The 18,819-nt window shown below is 34.7% G+C and overlaps 1 protein-coding gene across 1 annotated transcript in view; it reads left to right on the forward strand.

The window, feature by feature from the left end:
* The window catches only part of STK33 (serine/threonine kinase 33), a 186,816-nt gene that overhangs the window by 69,165 nt on the left and 98,832 nt on the right, over positions 1 to 18,819 (forward strand). The window contains exon 3 of the mRNA XM_027852566.1: positions 5,219 to 5,252. The gene's annotated coding sequence lies outside the window, so the exon portion shown is untranslated. The remainder of the gene's footprint in view (positions 1 to 5,218; positions 5,253 to 18,819) is intronic.

Raw genomic sequence — 18,819 nt, forward strand, 5'->3', positions numbered from 1 at the left:
CACACACACACACACACACACACACACACACACACACACACACACACCCCCACACCCACACCCCTAACGTGCCATTTTGCCTATTGTCTCCCTCATTAGACTGTGAGCTCCTTGAGAATAGGGACTGATTTAGTGCTTCACACAATGCCTGGCACATGAGAGGTAACTAATAAATGCTTATTGATTTGACTTTGTTAAATAATAGTGAACATCTTTGCATTATCCTAATTTTAGGGAAAAGTCTCCAACTTTTCTCCATTACATTGTAATATTTATTCTAATAATTTTATAATACTATGCATAATATTATAGATAGATATTATTTACTATAATAAGAAAAGTCCATTTATTTCTGTGCTTTCTAATTTTTTTCTTTTAAAAAACACAAACAGGTTTTGATTTTGTCAAAAGCCTTTCAGCAACAATTGACATAATTATTTGCCTTTTAATTTAATTGGTTATATTTGTTATCTTCCCTTTGTGAAACTAACATTACATTACTGGTATTATTCTAACCTGGTAACAGTGTATAATCTTCTTAACATGTTGTTGTAGACTCTTTGCTAATATTTTATTTTAAAATTTTGCATCATTAGGGATATGTCTATAGTTTTCTCTGCTTTATCTCTCCCTGATACGAGACTATATTTTGTATCACAGAAAAAGATTGGAAAGGTGTTTTATGTTTCTATTTTTCCAAAACATTTATTTAATAGTGGAATTAACTTTTCTCTTAACAGTTTGATAAAACTTCACTTCTAAATTAATTTGATCCTGGAGTTATTTTCTTTGGGAGCTCATTTATTGTTTGTTCCATTTTGGTTTTTGATATTAGTTATTTTAATAATCTATTTCTTCTATTAAACTTGATATTTTACATTTTTTTAGAATCTCTTTCTGGAGGTGATTGGTGAATTCCTTAAATTTCTATTTTGCGTTTGGTTTCAAGATATTGGGCAATTTTCCTTCATAATTTCTTGAAACATGATGTCTAGGCTCTTTTTAAAATCATGGCTCTCAAGTTGTCCAGTAATTTTTTAAAAAATTATCCCCCCTCAAACTATTTTCTGGGTCAGTTTTTTTTCCAATAAGATATTTCTATTTCTATTTTTTATTTTTTGACTTTGTTTTATTGCTTCTTGATGTCTCATGGAGTTGTTAGCTTCCACTGGACTGATTCTAGTTTTTAAGGAATTATTTTTTAAGTGAGTTTTTATAACCTCTTTTTTCCATTTGGTCCATTCTGCTTTTTAAGGAGTTCTTTTCTTTAGTGAGGTTTTGTATCTCTTCTGCCATTTGGCCAAGCCTATTCTTCATGGTGTTCTTTTCTTCAGTATTTTTTGAGCCCCGTTTACCAAGCTATTAAATTCTCTTTTCATAATTTTCTTACATTGCTTTCATTTCTTTTTCTCAATTTTCATCCACTGTTCTTACTTGATTTTTAAAATCATTTTTTGCTCTTTTAAAAAGATCTCTTTTTGTAACTCTTCTAGGAATTCTTGTTGCATTTTTGTTGCATTTTTTCCCCTTTAAGGCCTTACTGTCCTCAAACACAACACTCCATTTTCTTTATCTGTTTGATGCTTCCAAGGTGTTGTGGTCTGGGGAAAGGTTTAGTCACTGCCTTCTGGCTCTGAAATCTGGCCCTTATACAGGTAGTGCCCCTGCTTCTTTATGACTGTGACTGCCCCTCTCCACCCTAGAATCCCAACCTGGAACGGGGTAATTTGGAGCTGCCAAATGGTGCCAGATTTGGTGCCTAGTCCTAGTATGAGGATCTCCTAGAATCTCTTTCTGACCAGGTTTTCAGTTGCCTTACTGTCCCTGGCTGTTGAGCAAGCCTGGTGCCCCATCTGTGGTTGCTGTAGCTGCTACCTCCAAGGCTCACTTCTGGTGCCGCTTCACTCCTATTTAACCCCTATCCCAGCGTCAGCAGACCTATCTAACTTCCCTGGGCTAGAACAACAACTCACTTTGACTTTTCGTTGACTTTTCTGCTCAGAATTTGATTTGTCATTTCCTGTGCTTGTATTGTGGGAGAGGTTTTGGGGGGAGTTTGGGAGTTGTGAACCTTCACCCCACCGTTTTGACTCTGCCCTCCATAACATCCTTCTCTTTTTACCTCTTATGATCCCTAGTTCACTTCAAGGATTAGCCCTGGTACCATCTCCTAAGCAACCCTTTTTCTGATCTCTCAGTTATTACTCCTCCTTCTGTATTCAAATTATCTTGTATTTATGTATTTGTGCATATGCTGTATTCCTCCAGTAGAATGGAAGCTCCTTAGGGGAAAGAACAGTTAGTTTTCATCTTTGTGTCTCCAATGCCTGGTACAGTGCCTTGTATATAATAGGTACTTAAGAAAGATTTGTTGAATTAAACTGTGGGTTGCCTTCTATTCCACAGCCTCAGGTTGGTGTCTTTTGCTCTATGGGTAGGGATAAGGTAGACAGGACTGGGGATCCATCATAGTACCCTAGATTTAAAACTCCAAGGGACCTCAAGGATCATGTAGCCCCGCCTCCTCATTGTGTACTAGAAGACAATGAAGCCCTGAGAGAATTAATTTACTTAGGCCACAAAGTTAATGAACAGCAGGGTCAGGTTTCAAACCCAAGTCTTCTGCCTCTGAATCCAGAGCCTTTTCACTGTACCACCCCAACTTTCTAAGAATGTTCAGAATCTAGGGAAAATGAGAGAACCAAAGGTTGAAGAAGCAGGATGTGAGAAGGAGGAAGTCAGCTTTGCCCCTAGGGAACTATAAATTACAAAGTAGGTGCTTAGTCTGTATTGGTGGAGAGCTTTCTTCACTGGGAGTTCTCTACAAGGCTGGTCCAAAATTACAGGTTTGGCTTAAAAATAATGAAGTAAGTTCATTTTTCGTTCTCTGTGTATCCTCAACACTTAGCATAATGCCTTATACATAGTAGGTACTTAATAAATACTTGTAAAATTGAATTGTTAGGTTTTTTCCCCCAAACTTGTAAGAAATGCTTCAGGTAAATACTAGTCTAATGGATACTGGACCACCTTAATTATTTTTCAGTTTGTTTCCATAAGACACTAGGATATAACATACAAATTAAGCACTTTCCCCTCCCTTGAAAAACAAGACAAACAGGCTGTCCTATATTTAATATTTTTTTTCTGGTAGGACTAACCTATTCTCCTTAGTCATATCATTATAATAGAAACACAATGAATAAATGCAGAATTCTTTTATAATATAACTTGATATACTTGAAGACCGTTATTTGATTTCTATGTAGACCAAATATGGGTATATATAGATGTTAAATCCAAATCTGGATTGAAAAAATTCAACCAGTTTTTAGGTCTTATACTGTATCAAGAAACTTGTTTTCACCAATTTTCCAACTGACTTTTGGGCTAGATCACAGAATCATAGACTGTTAGAGCTGCAGGTGATCTCAGAAATCAGTGAGGCCAACTTTCTCATTTTATATAGTAGGAGTTATAGATGAGGACATCATATAGATATATAGCCTTAGTGCAGAGAAAACTAAAAAATTGCTTTTGGGAAAGAAAATTGTAGCCATTGATATCTTATAAAATCATTCTTATGTTCATTTTTTCTTGAGGAAATTACTATAAATGCATCTTATATAAGAACCTTTTAAGGCTTAAATAATAGGTAAAAGATTTGCAGTCACAAACTAGTTCTGTTGGCTTGTTTTACACTTTTGCTAAAAAGGAAATGTATAACCCAAACTGTACTTAGAAATAAGTGAAACTCTTACTTGCTTTGAGCTTTGTTTATTTGTTTATGTTGTGTCACATGCTTATTTGTCCAATCTTCAGGAACATAGGAGAAGACTACTTGATAGCTAACCTTTATGACTTTCCAATAAATCCATTATGCTGAAAGGCCTGTTTAAACATGATTCCTGGAACAATAGAAGAAGGGCTATTAATCTTTGTGTTTAAATAAAGATCTGCTGGGTGTGCAATACTTGATTAATTTTATGCCATCAAAATATGAATGACATCATTTGGTCTGTTAGATACTGTAGATTTCAGCAACAAATCCCTCAGATCTATTCATAAATTGAAGAGAGAGAAATGGGAGTAAATGTTTGTTCGATTTTGTTTTTTCTAAAATAATTAGAATTCAGCCAGCCAAAAAGAAATTAAATTTCAAATCAAATTATTTGCAAAGTAATTTAGTACGCAACTGCTCAACCAATTGTCTTAGAATTATCGGACTAAGAGAGGTAGAACATTATTTGGGTAAATGTTCTGCCATGGTAGGTTGGAAGGCAGAAATAGAAATCCTTAGTGAGGAAAAGGAGCTCCTTTGTTCTTCTAGTTTAGCTATTAAATACCTCTTAGGGAATAGCTTACTGATAAATCTAAAACTTTGGGCTAAACAACTAAAGTGCTCTTAAATCTCTGCCAATGTTACTGATGCTGTAATAGTATGATACCAAGAAACTGATGCTGAGCAAAATGAAATACTTGCAGAAAAAGGTAAGAAAATGATAAAGTTGTTTTGATAACTGCAGTAAAATCTGCCTTTTCAAGAGCACAGAAGTAACATTGAAGAAGATGTCCTGTTGGAAATATATGGAAGCATGTATTTTTGAAATTCAGAAAAATATGCTTTTAGATGTATGATTTGTAATAAAGTGTCACAACTGGATTGAAATCGTTGATTTCATTGGTATAGAGAACTCACAGTAAGGAAACTCCCTTCACCCCTGGAGACTGACACTTTGTCTGAAATTTATAGTCTTACAGAATTGACTACAACCTTTTTTTTTTCAGTCTCAACAACTTCTCATCGTTAACATTTTCTTGAGTTCCAATATAGAAAAGTCCCAAATTTGTATTCTTTATGCTTGTGTAGATTGAATAGCCTTGTACTTGACATATGATTTTTCCCAAATGCAGACAGAAAGTATTTTCCCCCCTTAAACAGAAAGGTTGTAATTTGCAGATCCACTCCACTGCTTTGAAGTATTGATGGTTATGCACATTACATTTAACTTTAAATTAAAAACATTTTCTTTCCTCTTAAAGCACAATTATTTGTTAAACATGGATATGTTCTGAGATTCCTTTGTCCCACTATAGAGAAAAACAAGGCAAGTCTTTGTAGTAGTTGTATTTATTTTGTTTTGTTATGGATAAGTTTACATTCAGAGTACCATGTAATACTTAATGTTGCTTTTTTCTTTTTATTCTCCATGTCTAGAGGATTAACGTGATTCCTATCCATGCTTACTATGGTGAGTTTGAACTTCCTGTAGAATACATAATTTTCACCTTCTGTAGACTTCAAGTTAAATCTTTTCATTATAATGCACTATAGAGGGAGTGTATACAGCTCTTATTTGAATGTGCCCTTTGCATGTTGCTGATCTTAAAAAGCTTTATGCCATTACCTGTGGTGAATATCATAACTTTTCACAGTCATAGAAACATGACCTTGTTTAAGCAAGTACTAGTACAAAGGGTGGTTTGTTCCAACGAAGTAACATAATTTAGTTTTATATATAAATGGTTCCTAAACTTTGTTCAACAGCTCAATTCAACAATCATCTATTAAGTACCTACTGTGTGCAGAGCACTGTGGTGATGGCAGAAGTAGAAAGATACAAAGATGATTTAGACAACTTTGTCTATAAAGAGTGTAAAATATGGGAAGGATAACGTAACATGCAAATGTATTATGATTATACAAGTTATGGTGCAAAATACAATAGGGTACAAAAAGAAAATAAGTGGGTTACAAAGTACTAACACACATACATGGACACAATATATATATACACATACATAATACTATATAAATACATATACATATATAAATGTATATATACACATATATGTATATATGTGTGTATATATATACACACACATCACACACACAAACATATATATATACATATACATATCCTTGTAAGGTTGGAAAGAATGTTGATTTTGGGTATCAGGGAAATGTTCATCAAATGGTAGCATTTGACTCGGTCCTTGAAGAATTCATTTCTTTAGCATTTATGAAGCACCTGCTTTGTGAAGCATACTGTACTGGGCAGTGGGGGAGATCTAAAATTTAGCTAAACCACAGCTCCTGTCTTCATGGAAGCTACAGCTCAGAAGAAGAATGTGACTCATACAAAGATAACTGTAATATACAATATTGTATGATAGGTGCCTTAGAGAGTTGCAAAAACAAAGTTCAATGTATGGCTCATGAAAAAAAGGTCATTGCCAATGAGGGGATTAGGGAGAACTAAATTGAGGAGCTGGCATCTGATTTGGTCTTTACAAGATGGAAAGGAATTCAGGAGGTAAAGACAGAGAGGAAGCAACTCCATTGCCCATCATCCTATCCCAGGTCACAATTTCAGGGAGAAGAGAGAGCAGGGCCCTAGTTCCTGGTAGCATTTCCAGGGCAGGAAGAGTAGCACTAATATTTTTGGTCACACGAAAGCAGGGGTTCTTCTTGGGTAAGCATTAGAATGAAGACCAGGAGACCAGTGACCCCACCTCTCCCCAGATCATAACCCCTTGGAAGTACCAAAAACTTACAAAGCACCGGAACTAGCTGTGAATACAGCAGGATGAAAAAGCCTAAAGCTTTGGACAGTACACCCCTCCACGCCCTAGGTAAGTAAAGCTCAACTCTAGCATAAAGTTTAAAGGCAAGAAATAGGCTGGAACAATGAGTAAACAAAGAAAAAAAGAACCTGATCATAAAATGCTACTATGGTGATACAGAAGCTCAAGACACAAACTCAGAAGAAGACAACAATTTGAAATCATCTACAAGCAAAGGCTCAAAGGAAAAAAATGCAGATTGGACACAAACCCAACAAGAATTCCTAAAAGAGCTAAAGTAATAAATAAAAAAGAATAATTGTTTTAAAAATCAAATAAGAGAAGTAGAGAAAATTGGGAAAAGAAATGAGAGCAATGCAAGAAAATTGTGAAAAGAGAATTAATAGCTTGGTGAAAAAGGCACAAAAATACTGGAAAAAAAACTTCCTTAAAAATCAGAACTGGCAAAATGGGAAAGGAGGTCAAAAAGCTCACTGAAGAAAATAATTCCTTAAAAATTAGAATCATCCAAGTGGACACTAATGGCCACAAACATCAAGAAACAATAAAACAAAGTCAAAAGAATGAAACAAATAGAAGAAAATATGAAATGGAAAAACAATTGACCTAGAAAATAGATAAAGAAGAGATAAATGATTAGAGTACCTGAAAATCATGATAAAAAACATAGACATCATATTTCAAGAAATTATAAGGGAAAACTGCCCAGATATCGTAGAACCAGAGGGCAAAGTAGACAATCCAATAATCACCTCCTGAAAGAAACCTCAAAACGAAAACTCTAAGATATACTATAGTCAAATCCCAGAGCTCCCACTAGTAAAAATTACTCAAATAACGTGGAGCCACAGTTAAGATTGCACAAGATTTAGCAACTACCACTTTAAAGAGTGGAAGGTTTAGAAAATGATATTCCAGAAGGAAAAGAAGCTAGGATTACAACCAAGTATAACCTTGCAAGTAAAACTGGAACAAGTAAAGTAAAAAAACAAGTAAAACATTCCTCTTTAAGGGGAGAATGAATATTTAATGAAATAAAGGGCTTTCAACTATTTCTTATGAAAAGACCAGAGCTGAATAGAAAATTTGGCATTCCAACACAAGACTCAAGAGAAGCATAAAAAGGTAAACATGGAAAAGAAATCATAAGGGACTGGATTAGGTTAAATTATTTACATTCCTATATAGGAAGATAATAATGTAACTCCAAAAAGGTTTGTCATTATTATGGCATATGGAAGGAATCTATATAGACAGAAGGCATGGGCATGATGATCTCAAAAAATGGGTAGGTGAGAAAGAAGGGAGAAGGGAGAGGAAGAAGGCAGAAATTTTTCCCACATAAAAGAGGCATGTAGAGTTTTTACAGTGGAGGGGGGAAAGGAGCGGGGCAGGCAACACTTGAACCTCATTCTCATCTGAATTGGTTCAAAGAGGAAAGAAAAAAATATACATACACATTCATTTGGGAAGAAATCTATCTTACTGAATAGGGAAATAGGAGGGGAAAGGGTTAAGAGAAAGGAGGAATGATAAGAGGAAGGGCAGATTAAGGGAGGCAGTGGTCATAAGGAAAATATACTTTTGAGGAAGGACAGGGTCAAAAAAGAGGACAAGGATAAATAGAAGAAAATAGGATAAAAGGAAATACATAGTTAGTTATTCTAACTGTGAATGTGAATGGGATGAATTCACCCACAAAATAGTAGCAGATAGCAGAATGGATTAGAAATAAGAATCCAACAATATGTTGTTTATCAAAATACACTTGGAACAGAAAGACACACATAGAGTTAAAATAAGGGAGCAAAATCTATTATGCTTCTGCTGAAGTAAAAAAAGGCAAGGGTAGCAATCATTATTTCAGACAAATCAAAAGCAAAAATAGACCTAATTAAAAGAGATACTCATGGAAATTACATTTTGCTATAAAAGGGACCATAAATAATGAAGTACAAGCCAGTTTCTCCTATAAAGACATCATTTCTCAAACCTATAAGGAGTTGAGCCAAATTTGTAAAATAAGAGCCATTCCCTAACTAATAAATGGTCAAATTATATAAACAGGCAGCTTTCAGAAGAAGGAATCAAACCTATCAATAGTTGTGTGAAAAAAATGTTCTAAATCATTAATAGAGAAATGCAAATTAAAACAACTTGAGGTTCCATCTCACACCTGTCAGACTGACTAACATGACAGAAAAGGAAAATGACAAATACTGGAGGAAATGTGGAAAAATAGGTGCACTAATGCACTGTGGGTGGAATTGTGAACTGGTCCAACCATTCTGGAGAATAATCTGGAACTATGCTCAAAGTGGCATAAAACTGTGCATACTTTTGACCCAGCAATGCCACTACTAGGTCTATATCCCAAAGAGATCAAAGAAAAAGGGAAAGGACCTATATGTAAAAAAAAATCTTTATAGTTACATTTATCTTTTTTATTTCTCCTTTGCCAATCCCCAATTCTCTTCTAATGTATACTTTAATGACTATCCTTGTTTTTAAAAATGTATTTCTTTCTGAACCATTCTGGGATTTATTGCTATTAATTCCATTATTTCTAGAGCATCCTGTGGAAATATTGCTTTGTTTTCTCTTTCATTAGAGAATTTCAAGTCCCAATTTCTTCAAGTTGTCTTTCCCAATCTTCCTTAATGTTAGTGCCTTCCTGTAAGATTATCTCTAATTTATCTTGTATAGGTCTTGTTTTTACATAATTGTTTACATGTTGTTTCCCACTGTTGGACTGGGAGCTCCTTGAAGACAGAGACTTTTGCCTTTACTTATGTTCCTAGTCTTTGTCACAGTACTTAGCACATGTAAGGCATTTAATAAATACTTGACGTCTCCATTTCAAAAGTAATTATTGTATTTCCCCTTATCAAGATTGTTTGCTTCTTTTCCCTTTTTTATCACTCTTCTGGTTTATCGAGTGGTCATTTGGGCTGGACTTGTGCTCATACTTTCCCTTGGTCTTATTAGCTACTCCTTCCTTTCTGTTCAGTGTGATACCAGGTCCAGCTCTATTAGTATCTCTCCCTCTTCCACCACCACTCGGGTTGATCGTGTGAGACCGTCAGGTCAGGACAGCTTTGGTGACCTGGCGCCTTTCAGCAATGGGTTTTGAATTGGATGGAAGCTCGACCACATGGAAACTCCCTAAGACGTAGAGGTGACAGCTGGGATTTATATTGCAGGCCCTTTCAGTCTTATAACGGAATCACTTCACCAGGTATACCAGATAGTTTCTTAATTGTCTCTATTCTTCTGAGTTCCCCCTCTATCTATAATTTCCTTCTTTCTATTTTTTTCAGCATTGTATGTATTCAGTTCTCCTTATGCCCATTGAGGAGAGTGGAGGGTATGAGGGTGGGGGAGTTCAGTCAAGTCATTACTCAGTAGAAATTTTGAAGGGGTAAAATAGAAAGCACTGTAGGCACAGCTCAAAATGAGGGCTTGGCAACCTAATTTTAACAGGTATGCTTTTCACAGCTAGGGGAAATGAGGTATATAGCTAACTAGTTTTGTGTTTGTTTCAGTTGGAATTACCCAGTAGGAAAGACTTTACTTTTTTACACTATTCCTTAGGCCTCAAAGCAGTTTCTAAAACTATAAAAAGTATCCAGGTTAGCCTTTTCCTCTTTTGTAAACATGCCTTCTAACAAGTCTATCTACATTTTAGTGTCTCAGTATCCTTTTTTTTGTTTTCTTTTTATAGAACTTTATTTTATTTTGAACTGAGGCACCAAATTAAATGAGCATTTACATACACATAATAAAAACAGAAAAAGAGGATTGTACATGAAACTGCAAATCTCTATTTCATATAGCTTACTTTCTTTTAAAATATATAATAAATTCAACATAAAACTTTCAAAGATGTTGAGCTTATCTGTGAGCTTTCTGGCTCTCATTCTCAAAATTCTTCAATAAATTTTTTTTCTTTTTTCCTCTTTTCTTTTATGCAGCTTTATCCCTAGTAACCAAATGAAATAAAAAGAAAAAGAAAAACAGAACCCCTGTAACAAATATGCAAAACAAACTCCTACATTAACTGTATATGAAAATGTATGTCTTATTCTGCACCTTGAGTTCATTACCCCTCTATCAAAAGATTGATGGCATACTTTATCATCAGTGCTCTAGAATTATAATTACTTAGTGCATTGATCAGAGTTTTCAAGACTCTTAAAGTTGTTTTCCTTTGCAGTGTTGCTGTTATTGTACACATAATTGCTTTCCTAATTCTGTTCTCTTCACTATTCTTAGATGTCTCTTGAATTATTTTTAAGGTACAATAATATTCCTTTGCATCCATATAACATAATTTATTTTCCCCTGTTGTTGTGTATCCACTTAATTTTTAGCTTTCCAAAACCAGAGAAGGCAGTTACAAACATATTTGCACATATGAGTGTTTTCCTCTTTAATTTGATCTTTTTGCTGTATAACCTTAGTGGCAGTACAACTGGGTCAAAGAGTATGCACAGTTTAGTAGATACAGTCTCAAATTACTTTTCAGAATAAATTGACCAATTTAAAGCTCCAGTAGAATTTTAGTTTGCCTGCTTTCCCATAGCTCCTCCAACACTTATTTTTCCTCTTTTTGGTTTCTTTTTTGTCTGTCTCATGAAGTGAAACATCATCTTAGAGTTGTTTTAATTTTCATTTCCAATTGTGAGTGGTTTGGTGCATTTTTTCATATGGTTCTTGATAACTTATGTGTCTTCATTTAAAACTACTTGTTCGTATTTTTTGATTACTTATATGTTGAGAAATGCTTCTTGTTCTTACAAATTTGAATCAATTCATTATATGTCTTGGATGTGAGACCTGTATCAAAGAAAATTGCTACAAATATTTTTTTCCTGATCATTCTAATTGCACAGATTGTGCAACATCTTTTTAATTTTCTGTAATTAAAATTAATCTTCTCTATCCTTTGCTTACTTAATCATGAACGTTTCTATCTGATATCTGTTTCTCTTCTCTAATTTATGATGTGGCGATTTATATTTAGTTCATGAATGAATCTGGAGTTTTTCTTGGCATGAGGTATGAAATGTTGGCCTAATCCTAATTTCTAGCAGAACACCTTCTAGTTTTCTTAGCAGTTTTTGTTGGATAATAGGTTCTTACCTGAGCAGGTGGGGTTGTTGGATTGATTGAACACTAGGTTAATGTATTTGTTTGCTTTTGTATGTTGTGTACCTAATCTGTTCCCTGGATTAACCTCTCCATTTTTTTTTAACCATTTGATTTATTTATTGCTGCATAGTATAATTTTAGATCTGGTACTGCTAGGCCCTCTTCCTTCCCCTCCCATTATTTCCCTTAGAATCCTTGATCTGTTGTTCCTCCAGATGAATGTCATTATTTTAATAATTATTTGATAGCTTGATTTTGTAGGTCATTAATTAGATAGGTGACTCTGAATGTCTTTTTTTTCCTTTTCATAGAGTAGGTAAACCCTTTGGATATTTATATCCACTTGGAGCCTCTCCAGGCAATAGGAGTTGATTCTGGAAAACCATAGTCATGGAATAAAAGGCAGCTTGGTATATAGTAGAAGGAATGTTGGACTTGTAGCCCGGAGAGACCTGCATTCAAATTTTGTTCCTCCTACTTCCTGCCTTTAGAACCCGTGCAAGTTACTTAATTTTTCTGAGCCTCAGGTTCCTTATTTGTAAAATAAGAACAATACCTATAGCACTTATTTCACAGGAGTGTTGTGAGGCTTAAATAAGACAATGTGTGTAAAGTCCTTTGCAGACTTTAAAGGGATGGAGTCTTGTGCTGGTCTTTAGAGGTTGCATCCATCTGCTCTGTGGTTTGTGTAGGCACGTCTGCCATTCAACTTTCCTAACCTGAAATAGCAGTAGTTCTTATCCTGTGTTGCCTTACGTACTTACGTTCTATACAAGTCAAAACACCTTGACTGAATCAGAATCAGAACCGTGGCCAATGGCCCAACTGCTACCATCACTGACTTCTTTTGCCAGTTCAGTTGATTTAAATGGAAAACTTGGCTATTGTCCACCTAATTTTTTCAGTCCAGTCCACTGGCCCTGGATTCTTTTTCTCTTAGGAGAGGTCAGGCTAGTTTTAGGTATGCCTTGGACAAGTTAGGGTGAAACATATCTATGAGTTTTATTGGATTGTAATTTCAGAATGGCTTAACAGTATATTAATACAATAACAAAGCTAAAACAGTCTTAGGCTGCCTTAACAAATTAAATTACGTGTACATATGTGTGTGTGTGTACATATACATATATATCCAGTTTGATCTCCAAATAGCAACATTTCCTAAGTAAATTTGGACATAGAGTACTTTGGGGCCTAAAAAATATAGAAGGAACCTTAGGGGGAGTTAGCAGATGGAATCTAGATAAATCTAATAACAATAACAACAAAGGAATGAAGTACTTGAGTAGAATCTTAGAAAAGTTAGATATAATAGACCTCAGGAAAATATTGAAACAGAATTTTTCAGCTGTTCATGGCAACTTCAGAAAAAATTAGCCATGTATTAGGATATAAAACCTCACAAGCAAATGCAGAAAAATTAAATGCATGTTTTATTGACCACAATGCAATAAAAATTACATTAAGTAAAGGGTATTTGAGTCAGAGATTAAAAATAAATTGAAAACTAAGTAACTTAATCCTAAAGAATGGATAGGTCTAAGAATAAATAATGGAAACAATCAATGATTTTATTGAAGATAATGACCAAAATTTGTGGGATATGGTCAAAGCAATATTTAGAGGGAAATTATATGTCTAAACATTTTCATTAGTATAATAAAGAGCAGATCAATGAATTGGGTATATAACTTTAAAAAAACCTAGGAAGTCTACAAATTAAAAACCTCAAGTTAAACACCAAACTAAAAATCCTGAAACTCATAGGAGAAATGAACATAATTAAAAGCAAAGAAAAATGAATTAATAAATAAAATCAGGAGCTGTTTTTTGGGAAAAACAATAAAATAGGCAAGACATTAGATAACTTAATTTTAGAAGGTAAGAAGAAAGCCAAATTACCAATATAACAGAATGAAAAAGGCAAATTCATAATCAAAGAAGAAATAAAAGCAACTATTAGGAGCTATTTTGCCCAACTATATACCAATAAAACTGACAATCTAAAATAAATGGATGAATATTTACAAAAACACAAATTGTCCACATTAACAGAACATAAAATAGAGTACTTAAATAACCTTATATTAGAAAAATAATTTGAAAAAGCCATAAATAAACTCCCAATTAAAACAACAACAACCACCCCAGGACCAGATTTTTATTTTTTTATTTATTTGTTTGTTTGTTTGTTTTAGCTTCTTGGTGAGGCAATCAGGGTTAAGTGACTTGCCCAGGGTCACACAGCTAGGAAGTGTCAATGTCTGAGGCCAGATTTGAACTCAGGTCCTCCTGACTCTAAGGCCAGAGCTCTATCCACTATACCACCTAGCTGCCCCAGACCAGAGAGATTTATAAGCAAATAATACCAAACAGTTAAGGAATAGTTTCAATACTACATAAACTGTTTGAAAAAAAAAACCCAATAATAAAATAAGGAGTCCTACCAAATTCCTTCTATAATATAAATATAGGCTTGATACCTATACCACGGAGAGTCAAAATAGAGAATAAAAGCTGTATAGACCAATATCATTAATGAATATTGTTGCAAAAATGTTAAATAAAATATTATTGAGGAGATTATAGCAATATATCAAAAAGATTATGTACTAAGACCAGGCTGGATTTATAACAGGAGTACAGGGATGGTTCAGTATTAATAAAAACAACAAAAATCATATAATTATGTTAATAGATGCAGAAAAAAGCTTTGGACAAGATTCAATGCCCATTCCTGCTAAAAAATACTACAAAGCATAGGAAAGACCAGAATTTTCCTTAAAATGATAAGTATCATCTATCTAAAACTAAGAACTATCATTATTTTGATTGGGGATGACCTAGAGGTCTTTCCAAGAAGATCAGGGGTAAAACAAGGATGCCCATTATCACTAAAATTATTCAGTATAATGCTAGAAATGCCAGCTATAGCAATATGACAGGAAAAAGAAACTAAAGTTACAAGCATGGGCAAAGAAGAAACAAAATTCCCACTTTTCCAGAAAATAGATGGTTTACTTACAAAACTCTAGAGAGCCAATTAAAAAAAACCTAGTTGAAATAATTAACCTCACTTGAGTTGCAGGATATAAAATAAATCCATACAAGTTGTCAACATTTCTTTCTGTTACCAACAAAATCCAGCAAGAAAAGATAGAAAGAGAAATTCCATTTAAAATAACAAATAATATGAAATAAATAATATAAAATACTTGGTAGTCTTCCTGCTCAGATACACAGGAATTATATGAACACAATTACAAAACACTTTCCCCCAAAGTCAAATCTAAATTACAAGAGAAATATCAATTGCTCATGGGAAGGCCAAGTTAATATAATAGAAATAACAACACCTAAATTAATTTACTTGTTCAGTTCTATACTGATCAAGTATTTCTTATCCCCTATATTTTATTTTTTCTCAATTACATATAAAAACAGCTGTTAATATTTTTAAAATAATTTTTCAGTTCCAAATTCCCTACCTCCCTATCTTCCCCTTGAGAAGGCAAGCACTTTGATTTGATTATACATGTGCAGTCATGCAAAACATATATCCACATTAGCCATGTTGAAAAAGAAAACAGTCATTCCCTCACACCTTCAAATAAAAAACAAGAAAAATAAAGAAAGTTTTAAAAATATACTTCAATCTGCATTCATACTTCATTAGTTCCTTCTCTGGAGGTGCACTGAATTTTTCATCATAAGTCCTTGTATCATTGCATTGCTGAGAATAGCTAAGCCATTCACAGTTGATTATCATATAATTTTGCTGTTACTCTATACAATGCTGTCCTAGTTCTGCTCACTTCACTTGGCATCAGTTCATATAAACCTTCTCAGGTTTTTCTGAAACCATACTGCTCATCATTTCTTATAAAACAATAATATATGATCACAATCATTATATTACAACTTGTTCAACCATTCCTCAGTTGATGGGCATCCCTTCAATTTCCAAAAATCCCCTTGCTACCGCAAAAAAGCTGCTATAAATATTTTTGTACATATAGGTCCGTTTCCTTTTTCTTTGATCTCTTTGGAATACAGATGCAGTAGAGGTATTGCTGGGTCAAAGGATATGCAGTTTTATAGCCCTTTGGGCATAGTTCCAAATTGTTCTTCAAAATGGTTAGATCATTTCATAACTCCACCAAGAGTGTGTTAGTGTCCCAATCTTTCCACATCTTCTCTAACACTTCAGCTTTTTTTATACTTCAATTGGAACATACTACATTTTGCTCTAGACCCTTACTTTGACTTTCTGCAAGTCTTTATGGTTCAATGCATTTCACGTAAATAATATCGTGTTGGACCCTGCTTTCTACTCAATACTTTCCTCTTCTGGTTTTTAGGTGAGTTTATCCCATTCACATTCATGCTTATGATTGTTAATTGTGTGTCTCTATCCCGTCATCTTTTACTTTTCCTTCTCTTTGTCCTACTACTCTTTTTAACAAAGAAGGAGTAATTGTTTTGTTTTGTTTTTTGCTAGGCAATGGAGTTAGGTGACTTGCCCAAGGTCACACAGCTAATAAGTGTCAAGTGTCTGAGGCCAAATTTGAACTGAGGTCTTCCTGACTCCAAGGCCAGAGCTCTATCCACTGTGCCACCTAGCTGCCCCAAGAAGGAGCAATTGATGAAAGAAGTGTTTACCTAACACCTAGAAACTATAAATGAAGTGACCTATTTCTGCTCAGTTTCCTTTCTTCTCTTTCCCTTGCTCTGCCTAAATCATATATTTTTATTCCATTCCTTCCTTTTAATCCCCTTTTATATCCCCCCTCTAAAAATGGAGTTTGTTTTGTTTATGACTATTCCACGACCTATTCTGCCATCCCTCTTATACCCCAGTTCTCTTCTTTTTGTTGCCATGTATTTCTCTAAAGAATTTAATGTATTGCTACATCACAGTATTTCTGTGTATAGGTGTTTGTGTAAATGTATTCTACCTTCCTTTGTCTGGCTCAGATGAAAATCAGCTTTGTGGGATGCCTATCGGTTCCATCCTTTTTCCCATGTTAGTATACTCTTCATCTCATGCACCTCTATTGTGTAAGATAATGAGTTCCCTTCTCTTCCTCTTTATATCCCCATTATAGCCCTTTCTCCCTTCCATTTCCTTATCTTCCTTAGAACATCAAGACAGAACAAGCTCTCTCCCTTCCAGTCCCTTGTCTATCATGTTTTACTTTCTCTATGACCCTTGAAGATAACAAGACTCTAAAGGGACAAATGTTTCTTATCCCCCATTAGCATGTAGGTAATTCATCCTCACATGGTTCCTTCCAATAGACCAAATGGGTATACCTTTCAATGTTTCTTTTGTTTCCTGCATTGTTATTCAAATAGTCTATTCAGTTCTGTCATTTTCATCAAGAATGCTTTGAAATACACTCTGTTCCATTAAAGGCCCATTTTCTTTTTGGTTGTAAACCTTTATATTTAACCTTTTGTAATAACATATTCAAAGTTCTCCTCTTTATTACACTAGCAACTGTCAGATAATCTTGATTGTATAATCCCGGTTGTGGCTAGCTGGTACTTGAATGATTTCTGTTTGACTCCTTGCTGTATTTTCTCCTTGACTTGGAAGCTCTGAATTTTATCTGTGTTGTTCCTGGGAATCTTCATTTTGTAATTCCTTTTGGGAGGTGACCAGGGCATTCTTTCTGTTTTTACTTTTACCTCTGGTTCTAAGAGACCTAAGCAGTTTTCCCTTATGACTTCTTGAAATTTGTCTTCTATTTTTTGTCATGCCTTTCAGGTTCAATAATTCTGAAATTACTACTGCCTGATCTGATCATTTATGCCTTACATTGTCTTCTTTTTTCCATTTTTGATTTCGTTTTAATATTTCTTCTTGTTTCGTGAAGTTCTTATTTTCTGTTTGGCCCATTCTTATTTTCATGGAGTTCAGATTTTGAGTAAGTTTTTCTACCATCTCTTCAAAGGTATTTTCCTTTCCACTATTTTCCTTCCTAGATATTGTACTTTGTATCTTTTGTTTAATTTCTTCCAGGTTCTCTGGTATCTCTGAGGATTTACCTGGACTCATTATGGTGTTACTATCTTCTGATTTGCTCTTTTGGTTTTTCTCATTCCAAAATATTTCCTCATTGTGTTAATTGTTTTCTTCTGTTTACTCATATCTCTAGTCTTGGTTTCCAGATTGGGAGCTTGATGTTGGTTCAAATTCCACTCCCATATTCCTGGATGATGTGGGTAGGGCTTGATTGCTTTTGAGTTTGGTGGTTAACACTAGACCCCACCTTTTGCAGGACTTGTCTGACCTTGTCTTTGTGGTTCTGTCCTAGCTGTCTGGGTGGGTAAACTGGTCCTGTCTTCTGTCACAGATTGGGCTCCTTGGTCACCCTATTCTGTCCTTGTACTGGACTGGTCTTTTCTTCTGCTGAGGATGGAAGGTTGCTATACAACTGAGCAAAACAAGTATGTTGCTCTGGCCCTTTCTCCTGCTATAGGATTGAGCTGTTTTATTTCCTTTTTAACCTATCCTACCTTGTTTCTACTATGATTCCACAAAATTCTGGCAGTATTTTTCTGCAGTCCTAGATTGGATGGAGGAGTTTATAGCTGATTCACAATGGTTTTATCATTGTGTCTTTCAGTACATTTTTAGAGTTTTAATGAGATGTTCATGGGAGATCTGGGCTTCTCTAGTTCTTCACACTGGCATCTTCTTACTTCTCCCTTTTCCTAACTACCTTCACTAGTTGGTAAGCTCATGGAGGGTCAGGGTGGTATCTTATTCTTTGTGTATTTCCTTATAATGGGTCCTTGCTTATGGTCTTTGTATTGGCTTTTTAGATGTATGTCAATTAACTGACAGAATGAGAAGGAGGAGCAAGGAAATGGTAATTTCAGAGCATAGAGTATAGTCTTGATTGGGAGAGCAGTGGGGACCTATGGGAATCTATAGTAACAAAAACATCTAAGCCAGGGGCTGGTATGGGAGGGTATTGGGAAGTATGAGAGAGAGCAGCAAGTGACATAGAGATTCATGAAAGATGAACTTGCCAATTTCACATTTGTGGTCAGGCTTTTGAAGTT

This window comes from Vombatus ursinus, unplaced genomic scaffold (assembly GCF_900497805.2).
Source record: "Vombatus ursinus unplaced genomic scaffold, bare-nosed wombat genome assembly UNPS02009770.1, whole genome shotgun sequence".
Lineage (NCBI taxonomy): Eukaryota > Metazoa > Chordata > Mammalia > Diprotodontia > Vombatidae > Vombatus > Vombatus ursinus.